Source organism: Sciurus vulgaris, assembly GCF_902686455.1.
Source record: "Sciurus vulgaris genome assembly, chromosome: 9".
Lineage (NCBI taxonomy): Eukaryota > Metazoa > Chordata > Mammalia > Rodentia > Sciuridae > Sciurus > Sciurus vulgaris.
The window spans coordinates 17,294,209-17,306,224 of record NC_136469.1 but is presented as its reverse complement, the minus strand read 5'-3'; positions in this window follow the sequence as shown (position 1 = coordinate 17,306,224).

Sequence of the window (12,016 nt, the reverse complement as noted above, 5' to 3'; positions counted from 1 at the left end):
CAAGAAGCAACTTTCTAGAGAATTGTCAAAGGCAGACTTGTTTTCAATTTAAAGTCTTAATTTTTTTCCTGAACAGAGCAGCTAATAACTATTGTTTAGTATTAATGTTTTTTCTTTTTTTTCCCTCCCCATACACTATCATTTTTACTTTTATGCGCATTCCATGAAGATAAAGGATTGTAGGTGGGAAAAGATTGACAGTTCAGCTTTCATCCACCCTATCCTATCTTCCTTAATTGCCCACAAGCATGCACTGACTTTTATACTTTTTAAGATTCGCATGTCCCTTCTCCTTCTGTTTTTCTCATTGTGACCATTTCCATTATGTACCTCTTCCATTGATATATTCCAATGTGGAAAAGAGATAAATAACAATTTTGTTTTCAAATTAGAGATAAGTATACTTATTTCAATATTTATGAATACAACAAACATGTTTTTCATAGCCAAGTTGCTTGTTTTTAGAAATTCCCTTGTTTGTAGATTATAGTCCCCTTGTGGAACTTTTTGAAATTCCCAGGCAAAACAGACAATGAAACCAGACACCCTGGGCATGGGGCCCAGGCATCAGTATTTTGTAAAGCTCCTCAGGTGATTCCAAGGTGAAACTCAGGCAAAGAACGACTGGGCAGGGGCATGCCTTTCTCTTCAGGATCAAACATCTCCATTTCTGAATCCTTAAAAATAAGCCACTGATAATGTGAGAGACCATGATGACCCCAAGCAAAGTAAGTTTTGAGAATAAATTTCTTCAGATCTGTAAGGCAAACCTCAATAGCCAACCTAACATTTATAAACAAAAATAGCTAAGATAAAATAATATTTTAAAGAATAAATTATAACCCTATATTGACTAATTTTGTGATGAAGAAAGAGTTAAGTGCTAATATTTAAACTACCTATGCAAGTTACAGAATGAAAATCACCAGGAATGATATTCAGCTTACCCAAGGAATTGACTAGTGTAGCGTTCCTAATAGTTACTTTCCAAATACATTTAGACTCCAGTACTCCACTCTGTAGAGTTTGACTTTTATCCACATACCAACTTCTTTAATAGAAATTGCCCATATACTATACAATGCATGGTTGACATATTTTACATTTGCTTAACAGCCTTATTCCATGATTTAAGGCGACTTTTGTAAGGGCAAAACAGTCAAATAATATCTTAATAACAAGATGGTTTTAAAAGGGCACTCAAGGCAAAATGTGAATGTGGCATTTTAACATTGATTAGTAACATGAGTATAATGTAGATATTCCATCTAAAAGCTAAATTCAGTATGTCAGTTCTGTTACTGACATATACAGATATTTTTTCCTTTCAAATAAATGATAAAACCTTCTTATGAGAAAAATCATTTTTTTTAACACACAAGGAAGAATAAGGTAATAATTGCTTATATTTTATGTATGTTAAAGTTTAAAGACTCAGGTTAATTTTCATTCTCATCATGGAAATATTATAATTTGTATATTCCTTAAGTGTAGGAGTTGATACCAGCTGTTCCATTCATTATACATTGTATCAGCTCAGGGACTTAAATCATGTGCCTGGGAGCATATGCTTTTTAGAGAACATTTTAGAAAATGTTTAGAAAACATTTGGATGTTGTCATATCTCTGGAGAGAAAGTGCATTCTATTATTTTAATTATATTTTAGCATGTGGCTGTATACCATTACCTTCCTCTGAAAAGTGATATTGACACATGACTATACATATGTAACTAAATAATGAAAGTATGCATACATGCACATATATATAAACCATATTTATGCAAACTACATTCATTAGAGAAAATATAACCAATATATGTGCTATGAGTTATGATCAATTCTTATTTCCTTGAGCATAATAATGCTTAAACCAAATATTGAAGTTGTTCTAATCAAAATACCTGTTCCATTAATATAGGTTTGTTTGGGTTTAAGTACAATTAAAAACAAAATGACACCTGAGACAATATCACTAACAGGATTCACAAAGATAAAACACAATCTGTTACTTTTGGAGATCTACTTGTGTTAATAACCTGTTTGTGTTTCATTGTTTTTCACAATATCCCATACTATAGAATTCTACACCATTTGAAATAGAAATTAAGTAGTCAGCATGCATTCCAGTTCCTATGAAGCTCACATCTGATGTGACACATTGACAAGCAGAAGTATTACTAAAAGTTCATTGAAGCATCAGCAAGCACGACCAGCAAGGCTCAGCTAGCCACCATGACAGTGCAATCCATGAGGGAGATCCCAGATAGCAAACCCTGTTCAGAGCTGAGCAAATGCTAGCAAACACACCTAGCAGCATTGAAAGAAAATCCAGGACAGTGAGCAGAACATGAGGGGGGTTGGCAGCAGGCCACACACCATCACTCAGTGTGTGCTTGGTAACACCACAGGAGATCATGAGTGCTCTCCAGGGTGTGTGTGTGTGTGTGTGTGTGTGTGTGTGTGTGTACATGCACGTGCATGGAGATAGTGCAAAGAAAGAGGACACCAGTGGAGATTCCCAAAAGAGAGTCGGCCTCATAGGATTTCACCAGCTAGTTTAAAAGCAATAGCCAAAAGAATTTAGAGGAGGATTGAGTAACTTGGAGTTGGAATGATGGGGCAATAAAATTAGTGAAACCAAAGAATGTGTGAAGGTCAACTCTCAGATGGAACAGAAAATGAGAAGGAACATCAGGTGTCTGGAAGCAGTAGTTAGAGCTAGGGAACAGGCTTAGTGCCAGCACTAAGGGTGAGCGTCAGTTACTGCTGAGCACAGACCTTGCTGTATCCTTCCTAACTCAGGACAGGACTGGCTCCAGAAAGCTGGGGGCAGAGGTTCTGAGCTCTGTTGAAAAGGGGCGTTGGTAGTTCAAGTGCTCTGAGATGGTAAGGAAGAGAAACGCAAAGGCTGGGAACCAATCAGCATTCCATATAGCTACTAGAATTCCAGAAACACATGATAATCAAATTTTTATTCCCATGGATACAAATTGTGGAACTATCAGCAAATGCACTTCTGCAGAATAAAGAACAATCAGAATCTGAGTTTTAAAGTTTTACCATGAGTCATTCAAGTAACCAGAGATGTTTGTACTAGACCCCTAGCATAACAGAAATAACTTCAAGTATTTTATTCTAATCTGTCAAGAACATCTAGTATACTCTGAGTTTCTTAATGGAGTGCTATCACTTAAGTCAGGACAAAAATATAGAGAACTCAGATACTATAATTTTTTTTTTCTGTCTAAGCAGCCTGGGGCAATACATTTTCTGCAGATTCAACTATCCATTAGTTATCCTTCACACAAAAATTATAACAAATTATAAACATTAGAGCATCTGAAATAAAGATTTCTTTCTCCACCCACATGCTGGTGAGTATGTTATATCTCACTCCAGACATTTACTTTACTTTCTCTTGAATTTTATTGGAGGAAATTTAAAATTAAAGCAAGCTACATAATTCTTAAACAATTTGTTTATTCTTAATGCTAAATTTAAAATATGCACACATGCACACATATAAATGGAATTGAATGTTTTGACTTGGAATTCAAAGGAAAAACAGCACAATTCGAATTAATAATACGAAGCTCAATGAATGCAATATTTTCTATTGTGGTATTCAAATATCATCACTTTTTCCTAATTGTAGTGATTGGAGTCGAATTTTATTTATTGCATACAGGTTTGGCAATTTTTTCTGTCAGGACCTAATTTTTTCATAAAAGGACACAATAAAACTTCATAGCGTTCATGATATAGCTCTGCTTCCTCTGCTTTTAACAACCTAATCGTTCTTTTGTTGTTTCAAACAAAGAGGCCTTATTCCATTTGAGCAGATTGTTTTAAATGCTTCTTTTTAAAAATTAACTTTTATCTTTAGAAAAGGTGCCGCTTTTACCTCACTTCTTCTGTAACAAGGAAGCAGGTTTCCTTTTAACCTCTTTGTAGTCTTCATGTCGATAAATGACAGACTTCTGCTGTTTCAGCCCTGGGAAAAAGTAATGTATTATCACCTCTTTCCTGGCCAACATAAACTTGTTAATAACTGAGGTTTCTGAATATTTATCACAAGACAAGTAGTTAAAGAGACAGACTATACTGTTTTAATTTTCAGGTAGTATTTCTGATATTTATGTCATTTAACCCTGATTAATCAGACGACTGTGGCTTTAAAATTATAGAACTGTCTGAATTTCTCATATCTTTTGTGAACATTTCCCTCTTTGCATAGCAACCTTCTGTTTAATTTCTCCTGAAATTACTCAAAATTTTGTTTGCAGACAGTTTTAGTCTTGGCCAAAGCTTCTATAGGAAGCAAAACTGGGCCTGTAATCAGTAAGGAGAGTAGAAATAACTACAGGTGTTAAATGAAAGTGTTAGAAGACTGAGCCTGGGTCTTTGAAGTACCATGCAATTTTGAAAGACGTGGCATGTGTTTACAAAGTGAAATGCAGCTCCACATTCCCGAACCTCCATTGCTCTCAGGGGTTGGTTGGAGCCTCAATTTGCTTCTTCATTCTTCACCCCTATTGATTTCTTGTGTGTGCTGTCTTTTCCAGAGAGAACTTTCGGCTGAACTGAAAGCCTGAGAACTCTTAAGTTCCGATGAATGGTAATGAGCATTGTCAAAGACCAGTAAAATTGAGTCCTTGGTTCTGGCTGCTGAGCCAGAGCCACAGGAGTTAATTGTGTGGATGGTAATGAGGCCAGGAAGGCAGCAGATGCTCCTGCCTTTACAATCCAAATCCCACCAACAAATTCCTCCCACAGAAACTCTGAGGGACATCTTGGCACCCTGGAGATAGAGATAGACCCAGCTATAGCCACATGCCACCTGCTAGACCTATTGTTAAAACAGCAACAACAAAAAGGTCCATTACAATAACAAAGTTATTTGCAGTCTTTCACAATGACTTTATGGCACAAGTTTTACCATACTAGAGGAATGGAACATCTGATTTTGAAGAAGTACTTGCACACAAAACTGAACAACTAACAAGGAAGGTGTTCAGTATCCGGATGCACATTCTTCTGATAAACTATGCCTGCCCTTTCCTCTTGTGACTCTACCTGAGGCTATTTTTTTCGGTAGCAAATCTTTAAGACCATATGGTTTTTGAGGACCTTAAAAAAAAGGGTCTTTCTTTTTGTCCCTACAGATAAATCAAGTGAAAAAGTTTAGAATTTAGAATTGTTATAAATATTCACGTCTAAATAAAAAATTTAAACTTGGTTTTTTGGGTCATCTTAGCCAAAATGCTCTGAGAATGACCTATTTTTTTTTTTTTTTAATCAGGTTTGAGTTGTTGCCAATGATCATTTAGCAAATTATAATTATTAGCACTTAGCAAATTATCCCTGTTTTAGGAAAATGAATGAACAGAATGGAGACAAGCAAAATTTGAAGTGACCCTCACACACTGGCTGTTCAGGTATGTGTGGCAGTTTTCCATATGGTGGTTAGTCCTTTTCTATGAGGACAGCAAAATGGCATGAAACTCTAAGAACTCTAATATATGAGTTACTTCAATTTTTATGCTTATGTTTGCTTTTCAGAAATCTTGCTATTGTGTTCCTTATAGGAAATAGTGGACTTATTTCTAGTATTAGAAAAGAGGATTAATTTAAATGGCTACTGCAGATATGGCAGATTTGTGCTGCTTATATGGCCCCAGGAGGGAGCCTCCCTGTCTTCATGTTAAACAAAAGCTGCTTAAGAACTCATGTTTTGTTGGACTAGTTGACTCTCATTGCTATAAATGCAATTAGTTAGGCTGAAAATTCTGAATGCATTGTGTAAAACCTTTGATAATCATGCATTTAAAAATGCAGATTTTAGATTGAAATATTTACATGCTTTGTGAATTTATAACATTATTATCAATTCAGGTATTGGCTACATAAACTCAGTGGTGCTGGATTATTTTGTTTGTAAAGACCCAAGATTCTATAGTAAATAAAAAACTGTGTTATTTTCATAACAATAAAATATGTGCTTCTGACTTACTGAGAAGTCAGATATAGAAGCATGTGGGAACAATATGTAAATGCCAAGCAAGCTGTTTATACTGGGATATGCTCCTGCATAATAATCATAATCCAATCCTAGCAGAAACCTTTTGAATTTAAAACATTGTGAGTTACAGCAAAACAGAAAGAACCACAGCAAATTATTTGTGAGAAAGCTCAAATATATTTACTTTGTTTGCAAATTAGGGATTTCTATAAGTTTACCACTATCCAGTAAGATCTTTTAAATTATTTTATTGTGTTTTGGTGAACTGGTCTGGAAAACAAAAAGGATCATTTTGATATTTCCTTTAATATATTCCTATTACTAGAAGAACACATTAAAACAGGAACGTGCAGCATTTTGTCTATGAAAAATTTGTATTGAGAGTTGTGGAGAATGTGAATATTACTTTGTGATTTCATTACATTCATGTTAGAAATTCAGAAAGTCTATGTGGACTATTTGTTTCCTTAAATTTAAAGAAAGTTTTCTGTTATTCATTTAGATGGATAAACCCAATACTTAGGTCTGAGTAAGATAAAACACATTTGCTTGCCTTAAATTATATTTTACCAAAAAATGTTAATGTCTTTCATTGAGTCTCACAAAAGAAAGTCAGATTTCTAGAAAATTCTGTCAAAATAAATGATGCACTCTTGAACATTCAAAGTATGTAGGATATCCAGGTGTACTTTTTAGGTCTTCCACCCAAATTTAGGATTCAAGCTTTTATTCAAGAAAATACTGTGGAGAGTAACCGGTCCTGTGGGAGCCTGGTGTTAGTGCACACCATGAGGCAGTGCTAGAAGGTCACCAAGGGAGAAGTGAGTTTCTCTGATCTCAGGTGGGCATCACTGTCCTGTACTAGCTACTCCCCTGCCTCCATGCCCTGGTCTGCTTTTGCTCAGTTTTCAGTTTCTTACTATATAAGAATCTAAATATCAACTTTTCCTTTTCCACTCACTTTCAACTTGCACATGTTGCATCTGTTAATTTAGAGATGATTAAATTGTGATTCTTTCTAGACGAGCCTGGTTTCAGGGAAATATTACATGGTTTGCACAGATGTCCTTCCTAAGCTGGGGGAGGCATTTAGATTGAGAAAAAACTATCATCTCTAGCTTCAGCTCCTCAGTTTTCCTTCACCTCTGGCTTGGAATCACTTCCATTAATCCTGTAGGATTGTTGGTTTACAGGGGTACCATTCAAAGCACAAAATGGAGGTGATTTTTTTTTGTTGTTTTGTATTTTTTTGTTGTGCGGGTTGCAATATTGTTCCATGAGATAATTCACCATAATGCATATTGATATTCCTTTCCTCATAGCTTCATGGTTTTGGAAAGGGAAAGACTTTTAAAGTAGTACTGCATAGAAGCAGATTTGGGAGGCTGACACAAGTATATAAATGTATCATCGACTATACTTATGTTGTGTAAACATCTACCTAAACTTTGTGACTTTTAGTCCCCTTACACAGTGAATGGTTCTAGTACTAATATGGCAGACATACTTTGTTCTCCTTGCAACATTCGTTCTCCATTCAACCTTCTTAAATGAACCTCAGTGCTCACTCAGTACTTCTTAACCAAACCTCAGTACAAAATTCATATAGTACTTTGTTCTATATGATGGGACAAAACTCTCCTTTCACCCCAGGGTTAGGACATTTTTAGTCTAGGCCAATCAGGACAACTCTATTCTTGTTGCTAGAGATGGGTTAAAGAATGGTTTTGTGACACAAGTCTGACCAATGGACTTCAAGAGAAAATCAATAGGAGACCTTCTGGAAAACACAATATTTCTTGATGAAGGAAAATATATTAGGAGGTATTATCTTTTTTTTGCAACTCTATTTATCTGAGTAAAGAGACATTTTCCTAGAACTGCAACAGTTGTCCTGAGGTCATGAATGAATGCATGAAAGGTGGACAAACCAGAATTAGAGATCAAAGCCCAGGAAGTGGGAGAGACCTGGCTCATGGTGGTGTCAATGAGCTGCTTGATTATTCAACATTGGAAATGTCTTATCTTTTGTGTCTTGTGTTTAGAGATAATAAACTCCTTCTTGACAGCTTTGGCTTGGTTCCTTTATTTATATGCTACATGATTCTAACAATTGTAAACATTGTGTTATTAAAATTATAGTAAGTAATAAAAGAAAAAGTATATATGGAAATTGCTGGCACATAATGTGCAGCAACTATCATCTTTACTTTCATTATATTCTAAGACTCTTTAAGCATTAGGCAAGATGTTGCTATTTTAGATAGTATTTTTTATAGTAAACAATCTATACTGTTAAGTTTGTCCTTCTAATTACATTTTGGAAGAGAATTCTTCTGAAACCGTTTACTGATTTTTTTTTGCACATATTTTCTAAGATGTTTATCTGAGAATCTGCTTTGGAAGTAAAATTCTTCTGGATGAATAATATCAGTTGTAATTGATTAATTTTTTACAATTGACTAATCCAAGTTTAAAACAAATACTAGATGATAATAAAAGTTGCACTATGTTCTCATAAATGGTAACCTATGAAGTGTTTTACGGTTGTCATTATGTTCAATCAAGGTCTAGCAATCCTTTGAATATCTTTCATCGTTTATATATACTCATGTGACACTTAATGACAGAATTTTCTGAGAAATTCATCATTAACTTATTTTATCATTGTATGGGCATCATAGAGTGTACTTATACAAATTATGTTGGTTGAAATTTCACTAGGCAATATGATCTTTTGAAACCACCACCATATATGGTCTTAATGGGTCAAAATATCCTTATATAAGCTAGGCATGGTGATACACGCCTGTACTCCCAGTGGCTCAGGAGGCTGAGGCAGGAGGATCCCAAGTTCAAAACCAGTCTCAGCAATTTGGCTCGGACCTGAGCAACTTAGCAAGACCCTGTATCAAAATAAAATAAAATAAAATAAAATAAAATAATAAATAAAGGGCAGGGAGCTAGGGATGTAGCTCAGTGTTCCTGGGTGCAATCCCTGATTAAAACAAAACAAAATGAAACAAAACAAAATAAAACAAAAACTCTATATGATTAATTGTTGTAATTCATAGACATCCAGATACTCATTTATCTAACTGTTTGTTTCCCTATAGGTTAGTGAAGGAATGATAGACACATGCATGTCCAGAGAGCACCTTTATAGCTAGGTATTGGTTACGTGTTCTCAATTCATTAATCCACTTTCCCTTTATTTTATAAAATTTTAAGTCTTTTTAATGGAAGGTTTTATTTGAACGAATTCCTTTTGCTTGAAAAATTAAGTATTTAACAATTTGATAACCCTGCTCTTAAGTGCACTATAAATATCCTAGATTTTACCTACAGTCCAGATCATGACTGATAATCAGGAAGTGAATAATTTCTTCCAAATTCTAAGGAAATAAGCAACTAGACCCTGAAATTCCAAATTACTTAGCTGTGTTTATTAATAGTACATTTTTCTATATAATTGATGCTAATATTTCAATTATTATTTATACTTTATATGCTACACTAAAACATCTCTTCAATTGCAAATAATGAAATCTATCCTAAAATAATTTACTTGAATTTCGTCATTAAAGTGGATGCTCATATTTCCAAGTCATATTAGTTCATCTTCATACTTTCAGAAATTTTATCTTGAGAATAATCATTAGTCTATGAACAGTGGGATACTTCTAGTTGGAATAAAAAATGATTGGATAAATCAGACACTCAGTGGGAGCATACAGAAAGAGTGTACATGAAATGGATTTTAACATCAATGCAAAAGAGCCAAGCAATGGCAATGAACTTTTGTCAAATTTCCACTTGCTTTCTTAATCCTGAGCTGGAAGTAGTTAAGGATAAATGAACACTACTCAAGATCTGCTTTCCCACTTGATGAAGGATGATGAAACAGTGTTGCCATGAAAAAACATAAAGCAAGTTCATACTTTATGTACTCTTGACAAATGCAAAGCACTCAACCTAAGAGTCTTAAACATATGCACATGTAGCAACATGCATATATGTAAATGGCATTGGAAATATTTTTGCCTTGAGAAATAGCTGTTCAAAAAGAATTAGACATTTTTTTTTTCCTGAAAAGTGTTTTTCTTGCTAATGAAAACTTTGTTGCCTAAATGGATACACAGCATAATAGCTCTCATAAAACATTGGATCCAGAGGGGAGTTTAATTTTTCCTCTCTTTCTATGAATTTACCTAAATAGAGAACTTTTCTTATATCTCTTCAACTTGTATTTGTGAATTAATGCTGTGTAGGCCCTAGTCCTTTCTGTGATAATCTTCTCCATATGCCAATTGCTTCTAAACTCCCTGGAGGAGCAAAATCTCACTGCATATAGAATTTAAATACCATCATGTTAGGGTTTCTACCACTTCAGACAATAGATTACTCTTCATAGCAGTATGTCTCAAACTTTAATGTGCATGGGAATCACCTGAGGATCTTATTAAAATGCACAGTGTGTTTAAGTAGGTCTGGGGTTCTGTCTGAAATTCTGCATTTCCAACAATCTTCCAGATAATGCCCAGTCTGTTGCTTGCCAGACCAGGTTTTGAGTAGTAATGCTTGCAATTAAGAACTGAGGCTCAACTCACTTAAAGGCTGATTGCTCCTCACATCTTCATCGCTCCAACTCTAGAAATACTCTTTGTAGGTTTAGATTCTGGTCCCAGTATATCGCCCAGGTAAGGAATTTAAGGGATTCTAGAATGGTTTAGATGATCAATCCTAAAATCAACCTTCCTGCAACTTAGTTTAACTTTGTGATCTAGTCTCAAATTTTGATTAAGTTCCTCACATATGCTCATTTTCAAAACACTGGATCACTAGGTGCCTGTTTTACTCTCTTCATTTGATCTCTAAGTTCATAACCTGCCTGTTCGGAAGGCTCGAAGGCATAAAATGAACGGCAGTTCACCTACATGCTCCTCACTTGGACTCAGTAGAGAGCCTTTTGCCAGATAGTAAGTCACCTGCTGGAACTTGGCATGCTACTGTTGGCAGGACATCCCAAATACTGATTGCCTACTCGGACAAAATTGACCTAGCACCTGTCACTGTATTTCATGGACTCCAACTCTTGCTGGCCCCAGACGTATGCTGCCTCCTGTCATCTGCACAGCTATGTCTCCAGGTGTGTGGTCCTCTTACGGGCACTTAGCCCGTTTAGTTTTGATCAGAATCTACTGAAGTCTATTTCCCCTCTACAAGTCCAAGGATAGTTTGGGATACATTCTCATTTCCTAACCCTTGATCTTATGTTGATAAATTTGTTCCAATAAAGAATTCATATTGTTCAGTGATTTTTCATTACTCTTTTTCTGAGTAGATGAGTAAATGGAATACAAAGAGAAAACACAGAAAGATAAATGTGATTGATAAAAGGCTTAATAGTGCTTTTTTCAATGAAATGTTACGTGAAAAATTTTATCTGTCATTGCCAAAATGTCATACCAAATTATAACCTTTTGTCTTCCCTACTATAGTTTGACATGATATTTAAAAAATAAACTATTAGCTTAAATGGTTTGGGAGCAGGAACAGACAAATATCAGATGTGTATCTGGTCTAATTTAAAAGATAATTAAGCACCTGGAAGATTTTCTAAGTAGTACTATTAGATACTTTTCTGTGGCTCAGGATCTGGAGGTATCCTTGAGTATACTTGCTTGATCTCGTGAAATTTTCTTTTGGGAAGCAGAAACTTTCTGAGAGTATCATAGTTCAGTAGTATTAATTTTGTTGATTGTTTCACAAGTGACCTTCATAAATCAAACTGGAGAGAACTTCAGCTTTCCAGCATAAAATTATGTAAGTGTCTAAACCAAAAATTCTAAAAAGCAATAAGGACTACAGATAGAGTCAACGCATTTTTCTTCATTGGGTGTTGGGCTGAAAATAGATGTGCAGAGACTAAAATAAAGGGAACCAAACTTCATTTTGTGTCTACTCTGATCCAGCTTTTGTGTAAAATCCT